The sequence below is a fragment of the Ovis aries genome, chromosome Y (assembly GCF_016772045.2).
Source record: "Ovis aries strain OAR_USU_Benz2616 breed Rambouillet chromosome Y, ARS-UI_Ramb_v3.0, whole genome shotgun sequence".
NCBI lineage: Eukaryota > Metazoa > Chordata > Mammalia > Artiodactyla > Bovidae > Ovis > Ovis aries.
This window is the reverse complement of record NC_082741.1, coordinates 13616220-13636106: the sequence shown is the minus strand read 5'-3', so window position 1 is coordinate 13636106 and position 19887 is coordinate 13616220. Positions and strand designations below refer to the sequence as shown.

The window sequence follows — 19887 nt, the reverse complement described above, 5'->3', positions numbered from 1 at the left end:
GCCGTGGGCTGGCCTGTGGAAATGGTGGACATGGCTATGGCAAGACCCGGGATGGTGAGGCTAATGTCCTGCCAAGATGGGCAGAGAGCTGAAGGAGAAAGAGTCATAGATTGCCTACTGCACTGGAGACTTGATCTACACACATGTGAAAAGGACAACTGGGAAGGTCCTGGACCAGTGCTGCCCCGGATCAGCCCAGCAGCCAGCACACGCCCTCCCTGAGGGTGGCACACACTGGCACGATGTGACACAAAACATGAGATGTGCTAAAGTATGCTGTACCTGCAAAACCACAGGCATCCTAGGAGACACATGCTGTAAGCGTGGCGTGCCTCCAGGCACTTACAGCCTGCCTCCCTGGCAGTGCCAAAAGGCGAGGAAAGTGCAAGTGGGTTTACCTGTGTGATCCTCTGCCAGGATATGCCTGTGAGGGAGGGAACAGAGAAAAGACAAGGGCGGTGGGCAAACTGCATGTCCCAAGGGATCTCAGGAGAGTGGGAAGACAGAGAAGCCCCTGGGGTAGTTCAGGGCCTGCTGGTTTTCAGGGTCTAGACTCTAGGCAATAGTGTTCCTGCCAAAGATACCCCATGGTCCGTGCTGAAAGTTCTGACATGAATTCCTCCTTTTCTTTGGGGTCTTGCCCCTCGCTTTGGGGGCCTGAGGGGCAAAGGTGCACGTCTGCATCTGAAGGAGGATTCTGGTAGTCTTGCTGGAGCAGAATCTCTGATTGTGTTGTAGGGGATCTGCACCCAGGTGACATTCACAGGGATGCTGCCTTCCAGGTGACCGTCTTGGATGTCCCTGGGCCCAACCGGGCACTGGCTTCTTTGGCACGGGTGCTGTGTAGGGAAGCAGGGATGCGTGACTGTAGGGAGTCCTACCTGGGCCTAATGAGAGCAACTGAAAGAGAGCCTTGGCATTTAGCAAATCACTGGGGCATGGGTGGTTCAAGCCCCCTTGGTCCATTTGAGATAGTAACGCTGCTTTCTGTCCAACGGAGGCATTAGCTCTGGGCCCAGAAACTGCAGGTTTCCCAGGGCATCATTTGTTTGGGGACTCCATGTGCATGGGTAGTGTTAAACAGAAAGGAAGACGTGTAGGGATGCCACCTTACTTTTATGGCCTCCGGTTCCATTCTTGGTATCGGAAGAGACCCTGTATCCATGTGTGCCTTCTTCACAACCTTGGATCAGAACCAGGCCTGTCACAGTCTCCAGGGGCTTTTGGAGGCTCAGGCGTTTCTGGCCTTTTCCTGCTACATGGAGATAGCACATGGGGGCACAGGAAATGGTACACACAGAAAGCTACACAGATAGGAAGAACAGGGGGCCTCATTCAGAATGTTGTGGGCTGTAAGGGGGGGTAGGCTAGCAAGAAGGGCACAACATTGACAAGGAATGACCTAGATAGGTGCACACCGAGAAAGCAGTGCTTCAAGTCAGCTGAGCTCAGTGGTCCTTGTTTTCTGGTCCCCTGAGGGAATGCACAGGCAATGGATCAGGCCAGCGTGACTGGTACTGTGAAGCTGCCCAAGGTGATGGGAGAATGCAGAAGGCAGACACATGTTATACAGCTGTTCATGGCAAGAACTTCCAACCCTGCCTGCTGCTCTGCAGGGCAGACCCTGTCAATAGCAAATGCCATGATTTTGTAACCTTTGAGGAAAAGGCACAGAGTTAGAAGTGTAACATGACATGATCGATGAGCAAGCGAAAAAACAAGGACAAAGAATTGTGGGGGCTTACCAAACTTCATGTTCCTGAAAAAGAAAGCTTGTACTTCTGCATACGGACAAGTTTCCTCTCAGCGATGTTACTGTGTACACATGTATGTTTGTGCACATGTGCACGTAGAAATCCCTGCCAGTACGCTTGTGAGTAGGAGCTATTGTAACTGACCTAGCCAGGTGACAGAAGTTGGACAGAAGTTGGACAGTTGAAGTTCTTAGGGAAAGGTACATAGTCTCTGGCCAGTAGAAGCACTGAAGCCAGGGAATCGAACCCGGTTATCTCACTGAGCAAACACGTTCTAAGTGGGATCACAGTGGTGCACCTAGGATGCCTGGCAGAAAGGAGAGGCAGGAGGAAAGAGCCTGCGGAGTATGAAGAAGAAAGTCTGCTACACCTGCAGTTTATGAAAAGTAGAAATGTACCCAATGAGCTGGGAGGACAAACTGTACTTAATTAATTGAGTTATCTAGCTAAGAGCATTTCCAACAAAACAGCCAAAAGTGCTTCCTGGTTTCTTCTCACTGCCTGTAGTAAAACATGAAGGGAATTTTTTAAAAAATGTTTAAGATAAAGACTATTAAAAAAGGAGACAAAACTTGCTGATTTGGGAATGTTCCAGTCTTTTAAGATGACAGAAGATGTTAAAATTAATGACTCTCAAGCAAGATCATATCCAGGGCATTGAGATTAGGTGGTCTAAATATAACATTTTACACCACCTATAGGCCAGTTCTTCTTCATATTATTTATATATATATAAAGATGAGTTCTAAATATGAGTGTGACTGTAAAATTCTTTGTTAAGCCTCAGAAAGCTGGAAGGAGGGGTGTCACTCAGAGATCATTTCAGTCACACAATGAGACTTCTACCACGGTTCAGGGTGTTATCCTTCAGCTATCTCAGCAGAAAACCAAGTCAGAGTAGGGCCTTATTATGAAGACATGTGTGATTGTGGCTTTGGAGTGGGGTGCTTTGCCATGAACATCAGTAAGATTATCAGGAGACACACCAAGTTTTTCAGATAACATATTTAAGTTCAGCTCGGACTGAAAGGACCAGCAATAGTACAAAATAAGAGCTCTGGACTTCTACCTTCTACAAGAAGGAAGCAGCCTAGGGAGACCGTTTCGTGTAACCATATACTAGCCATCATTCATTCAATGGCATCATGTCAGGGGGCAGAATTAAAAAATCAGAGACTGAAGCCTAGGAAGTCTCCAGGCCTTAAATACTAATCAAATGACCACCACAAGAACCCATGCGATTTCAGAACTGCTGCTATTGACTCCCATCTCCCCTCCCCTTTCTGGAACAGGAGTGTCTATGAAGGTTATTTATGCCTGACCCACCACGGTATGTTGGCTGTGAAAGTGAGCAGATTAACTCATCTCTTTTGCTCACACACCCTCAGGTCTAGAGGAACTACACTTGTATAACTTGCACTGATGTGTGGGAGAAGACTTGAGAGGCTCTTGGACTGCAAGGAGATCAAACCAGTCAATCGTAAACTAAATCTCTCCTGCATATTCACTGGAAGGACTGATGCTGAAGCTGAAGCTCCAATACTTGGGCTACCTGATGGGAATAATTGACTCATTGGAAAAGACCATGATGCAGAAAAAAATGAAGGTAGGAGAAGGGGACAGCAGAGGATGGGATTGTTGAATAGCATCATCGACTCAATGGACTTGAGTTTGAGCAAGCTCCTGGAGTTGATGGACAGGGAAGCCTGCAGTGCTGCAGTCCATGGGGTCGCAAAGAATAACATACAACTGAGCGACAGAACACTTGAGATACTGTACAAGTGGACCCTGATCCATATCTGGACCTGGCTTAGATGACAAGGTCCTGAACTTCAAGTTAATGCTATAACGAATAAATTGTTTGAAAGCATTGGCAGGAAAATGCATTTTGGACATACAAGCATGTAAACAATTTGTGGCCATGTGTGTGCCACTTGGTTTTAAATTATGTCCACGGTTCCTTCCTTCTCCCCTTCACATGTGTGCTGGACTTAGTGGCTCACTTCTAATGTTAGAATATTGTAGAAACGAACAATGAAGCATCTGAGACTAGGTCATAAAAGACACTGCAGCCTCCTTGCTCATCCTCTTGGATCACTCACTCAGTCATATCTTGAGAACACTCAGGTAGCCCTTTAGAGAGGCCTATGTGAAAGAACTGAGGCTTTCTCCCAACAGCCCGCAAGGAAACTGGTTTCAGCAGCTATGTGAGTAAGCCATCTTGGAAGGAAATCCACCAGCCCATGTCAAGGCTTCAGATGATGGCAATCTCATGAAACACTGAGCCAGAACACTCAGCTGAATTACTCCCGGATTCCCAACTTTCAGCAGCAGTATGAAATAATATTGTTTTAAGCTGCTAATTTGGGGTAATTTGCGATGCAGCAGTAGTTCATTAATGCACTGCCAACTTTGGGCAATGTCTTTATTCAGGGGTGCCTGTCCATTTAGTCCAATCTAATCCAGAATCTGCTACTTCAGTTTAGAAAACATACCCCACCCTTGATCTGACCACCCTCAGTATCAGATCAAATTTCACTCACCTGAATATCTTATCAGCCTTGCCTAGCCTCAGCAATGATCCTCTCAGTTGAGCCAGAATCCACCCTCACCCTTATGGTCCTCTTAATAAGTTTCCATCCACTGACACCCACTCTGTTGTTGCCCATTGCTTTTCAGTCTCCCAGTATCTCTTTGCAATCCCAAGGACCTACCCTGTTCCTTAGCTACAAATCCCAGCTACATCTCTGCTGGAGTCAGACATAAGCTCAATCTCTCTCCCGTATTATCATACCCCACTGTAGTACTCTTACCTTGAATAAAGTTTTTCATACCACCTTTAGCAAGTGTTATGAATAATATTTTTTAACATTTCCAAGTTCTGTTAGTAAGGATTATTCTCAAAGGATTATAGTTTTATACCTTTACTTTTTATACTATATTCATTTGGGGGAACAAATTTCTAGAATTAAAACATTTCATGTTTTTACCATACAAACAGAAAATATCTTTAAAAATATATTTACATATCTGAAAAGGATGTGTATATAGGCATGTCTGTGTATATACACACATACCCTCAGAGATCCAAGGAAAACTTAATTCTCAGTAAACTATAAATGAAAATATTCAGCCTAAAAATACTGAAATCTTTGGAATCAACTTGCCAAAAATCTTAGAGAAGGAAATTTTAATTAAAACACATGTAATACATTAACATATTTGGGATTCAGACAAAATTGCTAAATAAAGATAGGTCAATCCCTAAACCATCTATGGAAAAAAAAAAATGCTCAGTACCATGTAATAACCTATAATGGAATAGAATCTACAAAAGAATAGATATGCATCTGCATAAATAAATCACTCTGATATACATCTGAAATTCAACATTGTAAATAAAATATATTTACAGAAAAAAAAATTGTAAAGAAAGCTTCTAAAATACAAAGTTATAAAGAAAAAGAAATCCTAAAGAATGTAGAAAGTATATATGAATTGAAACAAAAATAGAAAACAACTTGTTGGGACAATAAAACAAGAGCTGCTTCTTGGAAAAAGAAAATCAGAAACACTGATACAACTGTGGCAAATCTAATAAGGGGACAGGGAGGTTAATTCCAATACTAGAAATGAGAAACGAAATGGGATTCTGAGAGGATCATATTCAACTCTGAGTGGAATAACTTTTCTTTCAGGAAAGGTCCAGTCAAGCAAAAACCTGGGGAAAGAAAAGGAAGGAAAGAAAGAGGAAGAGAGACAAGGGAAGAAAGCAAGAAAAAGAAAGGAAAGCAGAAGGAAGGAATAGTAAATGTCTCAACAAATGTTGTAAACTATCCAATAAAACAATTCTCTTCAAGATCTAAAAGCAGAAACGGAAATTTATTAAGCCAGATACTCATTGCTTTTGATGGTACTCAGAACAAGAACACCCATTTACACATCACTGTTTAGATGTTTAGAACTGGCCAACACAATACGATTATTTAAAAAAATTAAAATATGCCATGTTATTTGTAAAAAGACAGACAGCAGAAATAATTTAAAAAAATTATTTTACAAGTACTAATTTTACTTACAATGTTTTGGCAACGTTAATAAAATAATAAATTTTACCTGAAAGAACAAGCAAGGCAGACAAGGAAATTCGCAAAGGGCAGTAACAAAATAGTAATCTTGACAGATCTTCAATGTATTTGTAAAGAAAACAACGTGTCTTGTGTGAACAAAATATAGAGGTATCAATAGAAAAACAGAGGAAGCTCCTGAAAGAACTCAACTCACTATTAACTATCTTTTATTTGCAGGCACAGAAACTGACTCAAGTTAATTCTAAGAAGCAAAGCCCTGATGTTATTATCTCTTCCTTTTTTTTTTTTTTTTTTCGGTGAAAATTTAGGAAATTTAGGCTGGAGAGGGAAGAAGAGGATAGAGACTTCAAGTGCCTTTAAGGAGGAGGAGGAAAGAGAGGGGGTTGGAGATTTGATTGTGTTATTTGAACAGCATTGGTGAAGCTCAAACAAGGGAGGTAACAAGCCATGCAGGCCTGCGGGAAGAGCATTTCCAGAAGAACAGCATTTGCAGTCTTGGGATCGGGAAGAAATGGAATTTGATGGGGGAAACCAAGGCCAGTGTTGTCAAAAAGAGTACATTAGTGGGGAAAATAGTAGAGTAGAAGGACCGAGAATGGAAGAGAGGAAGCAGTTAGGGACCTATTGCAGGAACCTTCTGATTTGGCAATAAATACAACTTGTACTCCTTAGGAGCATACTTCATAGCAACTAACAGCAACAGTGTTGATAATACTAAGCAACAATAAAAACACATAACTAAAACATTTCGAATTTTTACTATAGAAATCGAAGAAAGGAGATAAGAATGCAATAGTCTGCATATTTATTGATACAGAGAGTTTTCACCTGAGACCAGAACACAAACACACACTCTTTATACAACTAAAAGTGGTTTCAGCTGACACTTAGCAAAGCGCTTTGGCCCAAGTAAACTAACTGGAAAGGCCTAGTATTCAAAGTGCAAATAAATCAATCAAGCTTTGAGTAAATAAACACAATTTATTTGAATTTGAATTTACACTCAGGAAATTACCTAAAATGGAGACAATAGATTCACTACAGCTTAATCATCTGTAGTCCTTCCTCTTCAGTTCTGAGAGGGATGCTAACCCCTTGGTGATTATCACTTTCCAGCATTTTGTGAAATCTCAGAGGACTTAAATAAATTGAGGAGTGGGGAGAGTGGGGAGAGACAAAGAGGAAGAGAATGGAAGAGGAAACGGAGAGATTGCTCCTGGCACAGGTCTACAGACAGGATGCCAGCTTCCTTGAATGGTGCACAGAGATTGCTAGGTATCTGTGCCAGAAGTGGAGAAGGGGTGACATTCAACTCCAGGAGGAGACTCAACTCCAAGAACCTACGGAGGCAGCCAAGTGCGCTGATGTTCAGGAACCAATACTTAGAGGGTACCCCACAGGTCTGTGAAAGAGCCCTTGGAGACCGCAAGAAAAAAGGTTTCCACAAGTATAACCACAGATTAGATGGTTGGATAGATTAGAGGAAGGATAACTCTATGACCTGATAATTACTGAAATACATGAGACAATTCTTGCACATCAGACTGTGTCAAGAAAGACTGAAACTCAATTAGTTTGATACAGTGGGAAAGTACACACGCAAAGAATTAGCTGCTAACTGTACTACATTTGTGTCCAAGGCAAGATAAGATACAAAACTGAAATCGTCACATGTCCAACTAGGGTAAGACACATGTAACTGGAAAAGGTAAGGAAAAGTTCTAAAAAGGGTTTAATCACCCTGGACTATTTTTATCCACTATATTTACTATTCTTGGACAACTCCATTGTAGCTTAAGGGTAAGAGAACTCAATTTAGCCCAGTTCAAAAACTGAACAGATTTCCTGTGTTTGATCCTTTTCAGTTAAAACTATGGGTCCAGCACAAATCAAAGTGGACATCAAGGCTCTTTTTCCTTTGGGAATTTTAACTTGCTTTACTACTGTGTGTGACACAGATATGGCTACCTCATTGTGACTATAGGAAAGGGGATGGAATGAATCAAATTCCCCTTTTGATCACTCAACAGAAGGTCCACAGACACCAGGTCTCATTCTATTAACTATCTCTGCCTCTCCAACTGCAGTCAATGATACACAGGGCCTGCCTGATGCTTGCAAGGGTCTCTCACCAAACACAGGCATTTTAACGGTTGGCTTCCTTGAGATGTCCCTGGGCTAGGTAAGAACACTCTGAGACAATGTTCCTTCTACCTTGGCTCTATGCCTGGAGTGAATGTATGCCACTTCCTCAGCTGGGAAAAGAAGCCACTGATTAAAGCCACTGCTTAAATCCCGTGTCTTGTGCAAACTCACATCACAGCTTCTCCATCAACTTCTCCACTGCACGCTTTCAGAGCCAGGTTATCTTAGATCAGCCCAAGAGGCACTTCAGAGAGTGACATTCAAATCTGGCTATACAGTTGATACTGAGATCTTCAAGGCATGAAAACAGTTCAAAATTACGTTGCTAAAACACTCTACAGATTATATGTATAGTAGAGCTTTCGAACTTACAAGTAACATCAAATACCAAAATAGGTTCTTACTTTTCCTTTCTCCACTTCTCTCATTCTCTCTCTCTCTCACACACATGCACACGTTCTTTTTACATGTTAAGACAATTATATGAAAAAACAGATAATAGATTTTTAAATAACATCTCAATATGCAAATCAGCAAAACTGTACTTCCTGTATTTTAAACAAAAACACATAAATTACCCATTGGTTTCCCTATATTTGGTATTATTGAATAATGCTATAATTTGATTTTTTTTTGTTTTTAATGGGGTTTTTAACTTTGACTGAAATACTTGCTTCAGACTTACTGAAAGTAGAATTAACTTTTTTTTTTCTGACCTCCTACTTTTAGATTTGGGGGGTGATGATTCAGAATCAGATGTGTTCACATTGATGGATGCTACATCCACCAATCCTGGTTGAAGGGGTTCCAGTGATACCTGAATAACAACTTTTGTTTAAGGAAATAATCCTTCTAGCTGCTTAGGCTTCTTAAACATTTGATGACACTGGGTCTTGTGCTCCCTTTCCTCTTTGGAAGTTAAAAACTGTAGCCGACATTTGCAACACTGGTGAAAACTCTTTCCCCAGTGCCCTCTATAATGAAGTCTGTATGGTGCTGCAGTTTTAAAAATTTTGAGACAAAACGGGCAAAGCAAATTCTTAGTGTTACCATGGTATGCTCTGAAATGTGCATCCACATCTGCAAAAAATGATGATCTGTAACTGCAAACCTGGCATACATAGGGCATTTCACCAGGCTTATGACTGTCTTTCATGGGCTGTAAGAGAACCTGATCTGTCTCAAAGGACAACTCACAGATGTGACAGACTGCGGAGGGCTCCTGGGGAGTGTGGACACTTTCAATGTGACACTGCAGCTGGAAGGGAGTAGGAAACTGGCGGAGGCAGTGCTGGCAGGTGGTGTGGTTTTACCAGCCGTCACCTCTCTGCCTCTCAAGTTCCAAATGGTGCTTCCTGTGATTCATAAACTTGACATTTTTTAGAACTTTCAAGCAGCTGAGGCATTTTAAAGGCTGTGTGGGTCTTAGGTTCTGGCTGCCCAACTCCTATATGCTCTCCATAGTAGAAGTCATGAAGTAACACAATCAGATTTCCTTCATGGGATCAATGGTCTTGTTTCGACCTGCTAAACTTGGAAGATCAGTTTTGTCAGTCCATTTCCCCCTAACGGTCTTACAAGCTTGCAATGAACACCGTCCTTTGGAAAAGGTGTTGGACAAGGTTCTCCATTCTGAACATGGCTTAGTGAGGTATGGACACGGTCTGGTGTGCTTTGCTGAGTGGTCTCTGTATGAAAAATACCTGACGGGGAGAAACCTAAAGAATGTTCCCCTACAATGCCATCACTGAGTTTAGGCCTTCTGGGATTTCTGCGATTTGTTTCACAAGGGGAAACTCGCTTTGATACATGAGCACTTTTATTCATATCTCCTGCAGAAACTGCTGTTTCTACTGGATGCTGCAATGACCTTGTGAAAGTAATCAAAGAAGAACACAACTCCTTCGAAAAGCTATTAGGCACTATTTGTGGCGAAAGATTTTTATGATCAGCTTGAGACGGAGGTTCAATAATAATAGGACTATCTGTTGATCTTGAGTCAGAGTCAGAAACTGGCAAGACAGTCTTTGCTTCTGATGTAGGAGTCACATGACTAACAGGCTGTAATCTGTGAGCGTTACCTCTCCTGAAGTGACCATACCTTTTTCTCCTTGAATAAGAACCTGGGGTATCTCTGTTCAGTATGTTTGAAACGACTGGTTTTGAAGTTGAGGTCATCCCAACAAAGATCACGTCAGCATCTTCATTTCCATGTTCCACTCCAACCAAGATCACTTCATCATCATCATCATCATCATCATCTACTTGTTTGGTTTCTCCCTCGCTTTTCCGTAGTTCTGGCTCTTGTTCTTCTTCACGTAACATACATGGTAGTTCCATATTGTTAACACTTTTTTTTTATTCTTAGAGGGTGCGGCCACAAGTCCCGGTGCTTCCTTTATACAAACTGCCACCTAAGTATAAACATACTACATATTAGTTAAGTACAGAAAAATGTGCTATATGATTATCTCCAAAACTCTAGAGTACTTATACACACCCTTATCAGACAACACCCTTAACAGACAGAGACAATGAGGGTCAAAGAGACTCACTGACAGCTGAAAAACCTATGACTACAAGTCTACATGGCTCTAGAATCATAGCTTTGTCCCATGTTCACTTTAATCTCTTCTATTAAAAAAATAAAGATTAAAAAATAAAAAACACTACTGATCATTAGGTGAAATCACATGTAAAGGATGAGTATTTTTACAAAAACACTGCTGTGCAGTGTTTAGAAACATGGACTTTGGAGTCAAAGAAGATTAAGTTGGAATTCTAAGTTAACCACACAGCAGTTGCATCTTCTTGGGCAAATTTATAACTTTTAAATGTGTTTCTGTATCTTAAAGACAAACATGCTTATTTCTTAGACTTAAGGTTAACAACTCTTTTGAAAAGGCATCAGCTATTCAATGGCATCTTGTTTTGTAGTGAAACTGGAAGAAAATGTATCCTAAATGCACATTACAACTGATTCACAAATTCTAATTTCATAAACGTTAACAAAGAAAATAGGTAGCAAATTCAAACTATAATCTATCTATACATAGTTAACAAACAGCATAATTCAATGTCAAGCACTTAAGACAGGCCTAGGAAATTGAGAATGAACTCTCTTGATAATCTCACCCCAATGCCACACTGATATATCCTAAATTTCCCCCTCTAATCCTGGCTAAACTTAAACCCAACAATGCTTCATCCTATATGCCACAGGTCTCTTCCCCACATAGCAGGCAAAGTGATGCCAGTCTTTCTCTCATACCAATATCAGACAGAGACATCACACACACACACACACACACACACACACACACACACACACACACACACACACACACCCGATATCCATTATGAATACAGGTGAAAGAGTCCTCAACAAAATACTGGCAAACAAAATCCAACAACATATAAAAAAGATTGTATGCCATGATCACATGGGATTTATGAAGGTATGCAAGTTGGTTCATTATATGAAAGTCAATCAACATTATACCATTTTAAAACAATAAAACAAAAACCACATTTCCCTGCAGAAAAAGCATTTCCCTGAATCTAGCACCTTTTCATAACATGGGTTAAAAGAACACTTAATAACTAAGAACAGAAGAGAACTTTCTCAATCAAAGGGTACCTATAAAAGACCCACAGCTAACATCATACTTAAGAATGAAAAACTGAAAGCTTTCCCTCTAAGACTGGGAACAACACAAGGAAGTCTATTACACACTCTGGCTCAATATTATACTGGCAGTTCTATTACCAGGGCAATCAGGTAACAAAAAGGAATTGTCGCTGTTGTTAAAAAGAAAAAAAAACAAAAAAACAAAAAAACACAGCCTTCAGAATGGAAAGGAAAAAGTCAAAGTATATTGGAGACAACATACTTTTGTATATAGAAAATCTTGAAGAAAACACAAGTATCAGAATTAATATAAAGCTTGCAGAATACAAGACAAATATTTTAAAAGTCAACCACATTTTATACAGTAGCAACAAATGTTGTTAAGTAAATACTTGAATCTACACTAGCATTAAAAAGAATACTTAGGAAGTCAGAAAGAGAAGGACAATATATCCTTTTGAATGGATGAGTAATACTCCATTGTGTATATGTACCACAGCTTTCTTATCCATTTATCTGCTGATGGACATCTAGGTTGTTTCCATGTCCTGGCTATTATAAACAGTGCTGCGATGAACATTGGGGTACATGTGTCTCTTTCAATTCTGGTTTCCTCAGTGTGTATGCCCAGCAGTGGGATTGCTGGGTCATATGGCAGTTCTATTTGCCATTTTTTAAGGAATCTCCACACTGTTCTCCATAGTGGCTGTACTAGATGGCATTCCCACCAACAGTGTAAGAGGGTTCCCTTTTCTCCGCACCCTCTCCAGCATTTATTGCTTGCAGACTTTATATGAATCAATTCTAATGAGATGGATGAAACTGGAGTTGATTATACACAGTGAAGTAAGCCAGAAAGAAAAACACCAATACAGTATACTAACACACATATACAGAATTTAGAAAGATGGTCATGATAACCCTGTATGCGAGACAGCAGAAGAGACACAGATGTACAGAATGGACTTTTGGACTCTGAGGGAGAGGGAGAGGGTGGGATAATTTGGGAGAATGACACTGAAACATGTACACTATCATGTAAGAAACGAATCGCCAGGCTATGTTCGATGCAGGATACAGGATGCTTGGGGCTGGTGCACAGGGGTGATCCAGAGAGATGATATGGGGTGGGAGGTGGGAGCGGGGGTCAGGATTGGGAACTCATGTACACCCGTGGCAGATTCATGTCAATGTATGGCAAAACCAATACAGTATTGCAAAATAAAATAAAGTAAAAATAAAAATTAAAAAAAAAGAAAGACAAATATCATATGGTATCACTTACATGGACTCTACAGTATGACACAAATGAACTTATCTATGAAACAGAAACAGACTCACAGACATAGAGAGCAGACTATGTGCTTACCAAGAGGGGAAAGGTGGGGCAGGCATAGATTGGGAGCTGGTGATTAGCAGATGCAAACTATAATATATAGACTAGACAAACAAGATCATACTGTATAGCACAAGGAACTATATTCATAATCCGTGATAAACAGTAATGGAAAAGGGTATGAAAAAAATTGTGTGTGCATATGTGTGTGTGTTTACACATGAAGGAAAGGAAAGGACAACTGTTGGCAAGCACGTACAGAAACTGGATGCTTGTGTGTTATGGATAGATTTTAAAATGATGCAACTGCTACTACCGAAAACAGTTTAAAGGCTCCTCGAAAAATTAAAAAATAGAACTGATACATGACTCAGCAATTCCACTTCAGGATATAAATTCAAAGCAAGTTAACATGGGGTCTTGAGATATTTGCACAGCCATGCTCAGAGCAGCACGAATCACAACAACTAAGAGGTGGAAGCATCTAAATGTCCATCAACTGTGATACATACATACAATGAAACATTATTTAGCCATATAAAGAAAATTCTGTCACATGCTACAACATGCATGATCATTTCAGACATCAAGCCAAATGAAATCAGCCAGTCATACAAAAAGACAAATACTGCAAGTTTCTACCTGTATGAAATAGCTAACATAGTCAAGCAATAGAAAGGAAACAAAAAAGAACGATGGAGTCCATGGTCTAGGTAAACAGGGAAGAAAAGAGGAGTCGTTGTTTAATGGGACAGGTGATGGGTACAGAGTTTCAGTTTTGCAAGATGAAAAGGTGTAGAGATCTGTTTCATAACAATGTGATAAGGAATTCCCTGGTAGTTCAGAGGTTAGGACTCCACGGTTTCCTATCAGGGGCCTGGGTATGATTCTCAACCAGGGAACTGTCATTGAAGCTGCACAGCACAGCTATAACAATGACAATAACAACAAAACAACACTGTGACTATGTGTGTGTATATGTGTTAGTCACTCAGTTGTGCCCAACTTTGCGTCCCCATGGACTAAAGCTCACCAGGTTCCCTTCTCCATGGGATTCTCCAGGCAAGAATACTGGAGTGGGTTGACACTTCTTTCTCCAAAAGGCTGATGAAAGTGTGTGAAATACTTAGCATGCAAAAATGGTTAAAATGGTAAAAATTTAAGTTAGGTGTTTTCTACAACAATTAAGAAAAGCATTTAACCTCCAGGAAAAGAATTTGAATAGACATTTCCGACTCTTTACAACCCCATGGACTGTAGCCTATCAGGCTCCTCTGTCCATGGGATTTTGCAGGCAAGAATGCTGGAGTGGATTACCATTTCCTTCTCAAGGGGATCTTCCCGACCCAGGAATTGATCTTGCAGGCAGACACTTTCCCTTCTGAGCTACCAGGGAAGCCCCTAGCAAAATGTAAATCAGTCTCACTGAGATACTACTTCACACCCATACTACTTCACACCCAATCAAAAAGAGGAATAATAACAAGTGCTGCAGAGGATGTGGAGAAAAGGAATCTTCAGATACTGTTGATGTAATTGCTATAAAATGGTACAACCACTACTGGAAAAGTGGTTTGTCAGTACCTCAAAAATTAAATATAGAGTACTCATGTGATCCAGCAATCTCCCTCTTTTGTATATATCCATAAACACTGAACATGTTTAGTCCATGCAAAATCAGTGTTCACAGCAACATTACTCACAACAGCCACAAAAAGTACACCATCCAAGTATTATCCATTAATTGACAAATGGATAAACAAACTGTGGTATATGCTCAAAATGGACTGCATGGAAGCCACTTACCATATTCATATACCATATTCAGCCATAAAAATAAAACAAAAACATTCACTGCTATACAGCCATGAAATGGATGAATCTTGAAAGTACACAAACTAGGGGACTTTCCTGGAGATCCAGTGTTTAAGACTCTCCAAAGGTTCCATCCCTGGGCTGGGTACTGAAAGGTCAGGGCGAGGTCAGGATGAAAGGTCAGGGCGAGGTCAGGAAGAAAGGTCAGGGCGAGGTCAGGCACGCCTGGGCATGTCGGGACATGCGTCAGCAGAGGGCGCTGCAGACACACTCCGGAGATGGGCAGGCAACCAAGCCGACCAATCAGGAGCCGACACGAAGCCCTCACCGTCCAATCAGGAGCTGGCACGGAGCCCTTGGACACCAATCACCGCCGAGCCGGTGTTTTCTTCCTTATATGGGAGCCCCGGCCGGGGCTATAAAACCCCTTCCCCACCCCTCACACCTCGCAGACTCCGCAGACTCCCCCACAGACTCCCTTTACCCCGCTGACTCCCTTTGCTTCCCAGACCCCCCCTCGCTCCCCTGCTTACCTGCCCCTGGGAGTTCTGCCCGAGAGCGACCGCCCAATAAAAGGCCCTGAACAACGGCCCATAGGGGTGGTTCCTTCTTCCCGCGGCGTTTCTTACATCTGGCGCCCAAGGTGGGGCTCGAGGTGAGGGCTTCCAGCACTCGCCGTTGAGGCCCCCTCGAGCTCCACCGCCGCCGCGGTAGCCCCCGGACCCAGCCGGCTGACCAGCCCCCCGGACGGCAGGATACAGGGTAAGTCCCTTTGGCTTTGGAGCCCGCCCTCCCTGGCGACCACTTCCTAGGAACCAGTAACGGGTGCGCACTTACTGGGTCCTCCCGGTCACCAGCTCGTGAGGGAAATGTCCCAAACGGCTGTGTAGACCTCCGGCTTTGGCCTCCGGCTTCGGCCTTCCTCGGTCCCCAGCTCGGGAGGGAGACGTCCTGAACGGCTGTTCGGATCCTCCAGCTTCGGCCTTCTTTGGTCCCACAGTACGGGAGGAAGACGTCCGGAACGGCTGTGCGGATCCCCGGCTTCCCTTGGCATCCAAAGACGTTCGGGCAGCGGGGGTTAGTCTCCGTTTGGTGATCGCCATGGGATCGACGGCCTCCAAACCCGATCCCCAATATTCCACCCCCTTAGGGTGCCTGCTGGCTATCCTGCGGACCCTAAAATTAAAGGGATACGTCTGCCATATTGGCTCACAATGGCCAGCCACAGGGACATTAGACTTTGACGTCCTCCGTGATTTAGATAACTACTGCTGGAGAACGGGAAAATGGTCTGAGGACCCCTACGTTCAGGCCTTTTGGGTGTTGCGCTCTCGCCCCACCCTGTGCACCTCATGCACTCCCCGCCAAATCCTGCTTATCCTGGCTCTCCCTATTCCACCCTCCCGGACCAAACCAGCTCCTCCCGTCTCTGAGTCCCCTGCCTTTTCTGTTCCCCCGGAAGATCTGGTGGCCCCTCCTCCCTATACCTCTCCCACGGCCCTTACCCCTTCCACTCTGGTTCCTCCTACCTCCCCTTCCACTCCGGGCTCTCCTACCTCTGCTCCAGCCCCCGAGACTCCACCACTGGTCCCGGATCCTCCGGCCCTTAGCCCTATCCTGTATCCTCCTCTTCCCCCCGTCACTCCCTCCCCTTTCCCGGTTAGCTCCCACACTCGCTCCCACAGCAACCCTCCAGGAGCCTCCCTTCCCCCTCCCCCAGCCCCGCTATTCCCTCTCCGACAAGTAGCCGGAGCTGAGGGTCTAGCCCAAGTCCATGTCCCCTTCTCCCTCCAAGACTTAGCACAGATTGAGGCCAAACTGGGTTCCTTCTCCTCCAACCCCGCTCAGTACATCAAGCAGTTTACTGGTCTGACCCGCTCCTACGCCTTGACATGGCAGGACATGTATGTCATCCTGGGGTCTACCACCACCCCTGAGGAGACACAGGCCATCTGGATGGCAGCCAAGGCTCAGGCCGACCAGCGGCACTATGCCAACCCCTCCCCCGAGCGTCCCCCAGGGGCTCAGGCGGTTCCCGACATTGACCCTGATTGGAACTACCAGGAGAGGGGTGGCGGCCAGCTGCGAGTACGCTGTATGATCAAGTGTATCCTTGACAGGATGGAAACGTCCTCTCACAAGGTTGTAAACCTCCTCAAACTAGATGAGGTGACCCAGGGGCCTGACGAAAACCCAGCCATGTTCCTTAATCGGCTGACCGAGGCCCTCGTCCAATGCACCAGGTTGTCACCTGAGTCCCATCGGGGCGGCCACCTTGGCCAATCGTTTTATCTCCCAGTCTGCCCCCGATATCCGGAAAAAGTTGGCCAAGGCTGAGGACGGCCCTCAGACCCCTATCCGAGACCTGGTAAAAATGGCTTTTAAGGTCTACCATGCCTGCAAGGAAACTGCTGAGGCCAGCCAAAAGACAAGGCTCAAGCAAAAGGCCGAATTTCAGGCAAGCCTCCTAAACCAGCAAAGCCAGGCCTTGGTAGCAGCCCTGCAGTCGGCGTCGGGCTCGGGGCCCCAAAACCCCCCTCCAGGGGCCTGTTTCAAGTGCGGCCAAGAAGGGCACTGGGCCAGGATATGCCCCAGTCCGCGACCTCCTTCCAAGCCATGCCCGTTGTGCAAACGACGAAGACACTGGGCCGGTGACTGTCCCCAGGCCTCTCGGGCCTCGACCTCTAGGGGCCGGGGACCAGAGCGCCCCAGGGAGACCTCCTGCCCTCCTTCGGCTTTGGAGCTGCTGAACTTCAACGGAGACTGATGCCGCCCAGACTCGGGGACCCCAATAACCCAAGCCGAGCCCAGGGTAACGCTCCAGGTAGTGGGTAAGTCCATCAATTTCCTACCTATTCGGTCCTTCCCTCTTTCGGAGGCACTTTACGTCCTTTCCAGGTTTCGGCTATGGGCATTGACGGCCAACCCTCGTGTCCGCTCCAAACCCAGCCACTATCCTGTCAGTTAGATTCCTGTCTGTTTACCCACTCCTTTCTGGTCATCCCCTCCTGCCCTACCCCCCTCTTGGGAAAAGATATACTGGCTAAGCTGAAGGCCACTCTTCAGTTAGCTCCAGGGTCGGCTCCCACATCAGGGGCCTTCCTAATGCTACTGGTTGACCCTCCAACCTCTTCTGTTAATCCTGAGGTCTGGGACACCCGAGCCCCGGTGGTGGCTCAGCACCACCCTCCAGTCCTCATCCGACTAAGGGACCCCATCTGTTTCCCAGCCCGGTCCCAGTTTCCTCTGTCTACTCGCAACCTCAGAGGGCTAAAGCCCATCATCGACCGTCTCATGGGACAGGGTCTCCTGATCCCCACGACCTCCCACTGTAACATGCCTATCCTCCCTGTTCGGAAGGCTTCAGGAGACTACCGGCTAGTGCAGGATCTCCGCCTGATCAACGCGGCGGTGATCCCTGCCCATCCACTTGTCCCTAACCCCTACACCCTCCTTTCTTCCATATCTCCTCAGACCTCCCATTTCACAGGGATGCCTTTGTACCATCCCACTTCACCCACATGCCCAGACATCGAACCTACCGCTATCTGCTGGTCTTGGTGGACACCTTTTCAGGATGGGTCGAGGCCTTCCCCACAGCCCGGGAGACGGCGGTGGCAGTGGCGGAGGTCTTGACGGCCCATCTCATTCCCAGATTTGGACTGCCAAACTCTCTCCAGTCTGACAATGGGCCTACATTTATCTCGCAGATCTCTCAGCAGGTGGCTGCGGCCCTAGGTATCGGCTGGCATCTTCACATCCCCTATCGGCCCCAGTCGTCAGGCAAGGTAGAGCGGGTGAACGGCATCATCAAGACACATCTGACCAAGACAGCCACAGTTCTGAGGCAAGCCTATCTTGGGTCGACCTCCTTCCTCTGGCGCTCACTCGCATTCACACCACACCACACTCCAAAACAGGTTTGACCCCTTCTGAACTGCTCTACGGCAGGCCCTATCTCCTGACTCACCTCCCCGAGGGAGAGGCTCCCCCACTCGCGGGGTACCTCCCCCTCTTCTCCCTCCTACGATCCTTGCTGAGGGAACACACAGACCGGGTCCTGCCACAACCGACAGACGATGCAGGGCCCAACCGGCCTCTAGCACCAGGAGATCAGGTACTGCTGAAAACCCTGAGTCCCCGCCCACTACAGCCTCGCTGGACGGGACCCCATACTGTAATCCTCACCACTCCTATAGCCGCCAAACTCCTAGTACACGAGCCCTGGTATCACCTGACCTGACTTAGACGAGCTCCCCGGGGTCTCCCGGAGACGGGTGGCCCCGGGAAGACATTAGGGAGAGCAACCGACAGAGAGGACAGAAAGAGTAGGACAAAGAGGAAGACAAGAGAAGGAAAGAACAAGGAGGAAGAGAGCAAGAGTAGAGAGGAAGTGAAAGAAAGCAAAAGAAAGTCGGAGAAAGGAAAGAGAAGAGTTGAAAAGAGAAGGCAAAAAAAGTAGGAAAGAGAGATAGAGTGGTGGAGAAGGGAAGGAAGGAAGAAGGATAAAGACTGAAACTGAAAGAGTGAGAGACGAGAGACAGAAAGGAATTAGAAAGTGTGACAGAAGGGAAAGGAAAGAGAAAAGAGAGACAGAATCGAAGGAAAAGAGAGAGAGAGATGGAGAGAAACCGAAGGATTGGTCCCCCACTCTTTGACTGTCCCTAGCCCTCACATACTTGACCACCTGCTTCCTACTCCTGGGGTGCTATTCCCTTGGGACACCCTGACCTGGTTACCAGCTCCATCCTCACGGGACCCCTGAGGCTGGTTATCCACCGCACCCCTTTTCACCCCAACCTCGGAACAATGTGGGGCTCTCTACGCTGGGTTGTTCTGGGGGTACTGGGGGTCCTGGAGGAAGGGGGACACACCAACCAAAACCCCCACCAGTCCTTTCAGATGACTTGGACGCTCCAGAACGGACTGACTCGCGAGGTACTCAATCTGACCACTGGAATTCACCCCCCCCAGCCCCCACCCCCCCGCCAGTACATGGTGGCCAGATCTGTATTTCAACCTCAAAGACCTTATAAAGGCTTCTTGGGCAGCGACCTGGACCAGAAACTTTGGGTTCTGGGCATGTCCTGGACACCTAAAGGCACATAATTGGGA

At 45.1% G+C, this 19887-nt stretch overlaps 1 pseudogene; it reads right to left on the bottom strand.

Moving 5' to 3' along the window:
* Positions 1–8840: 8840 nt before the first annotated feature.
* LOC132658973 (zinc finger protein 280B-like) lies at positions 8841–10330 on the bottom strand (annotated as a pseudogene).
* Positions 10331–19887: the final 9557 nt, after the last annotated feature.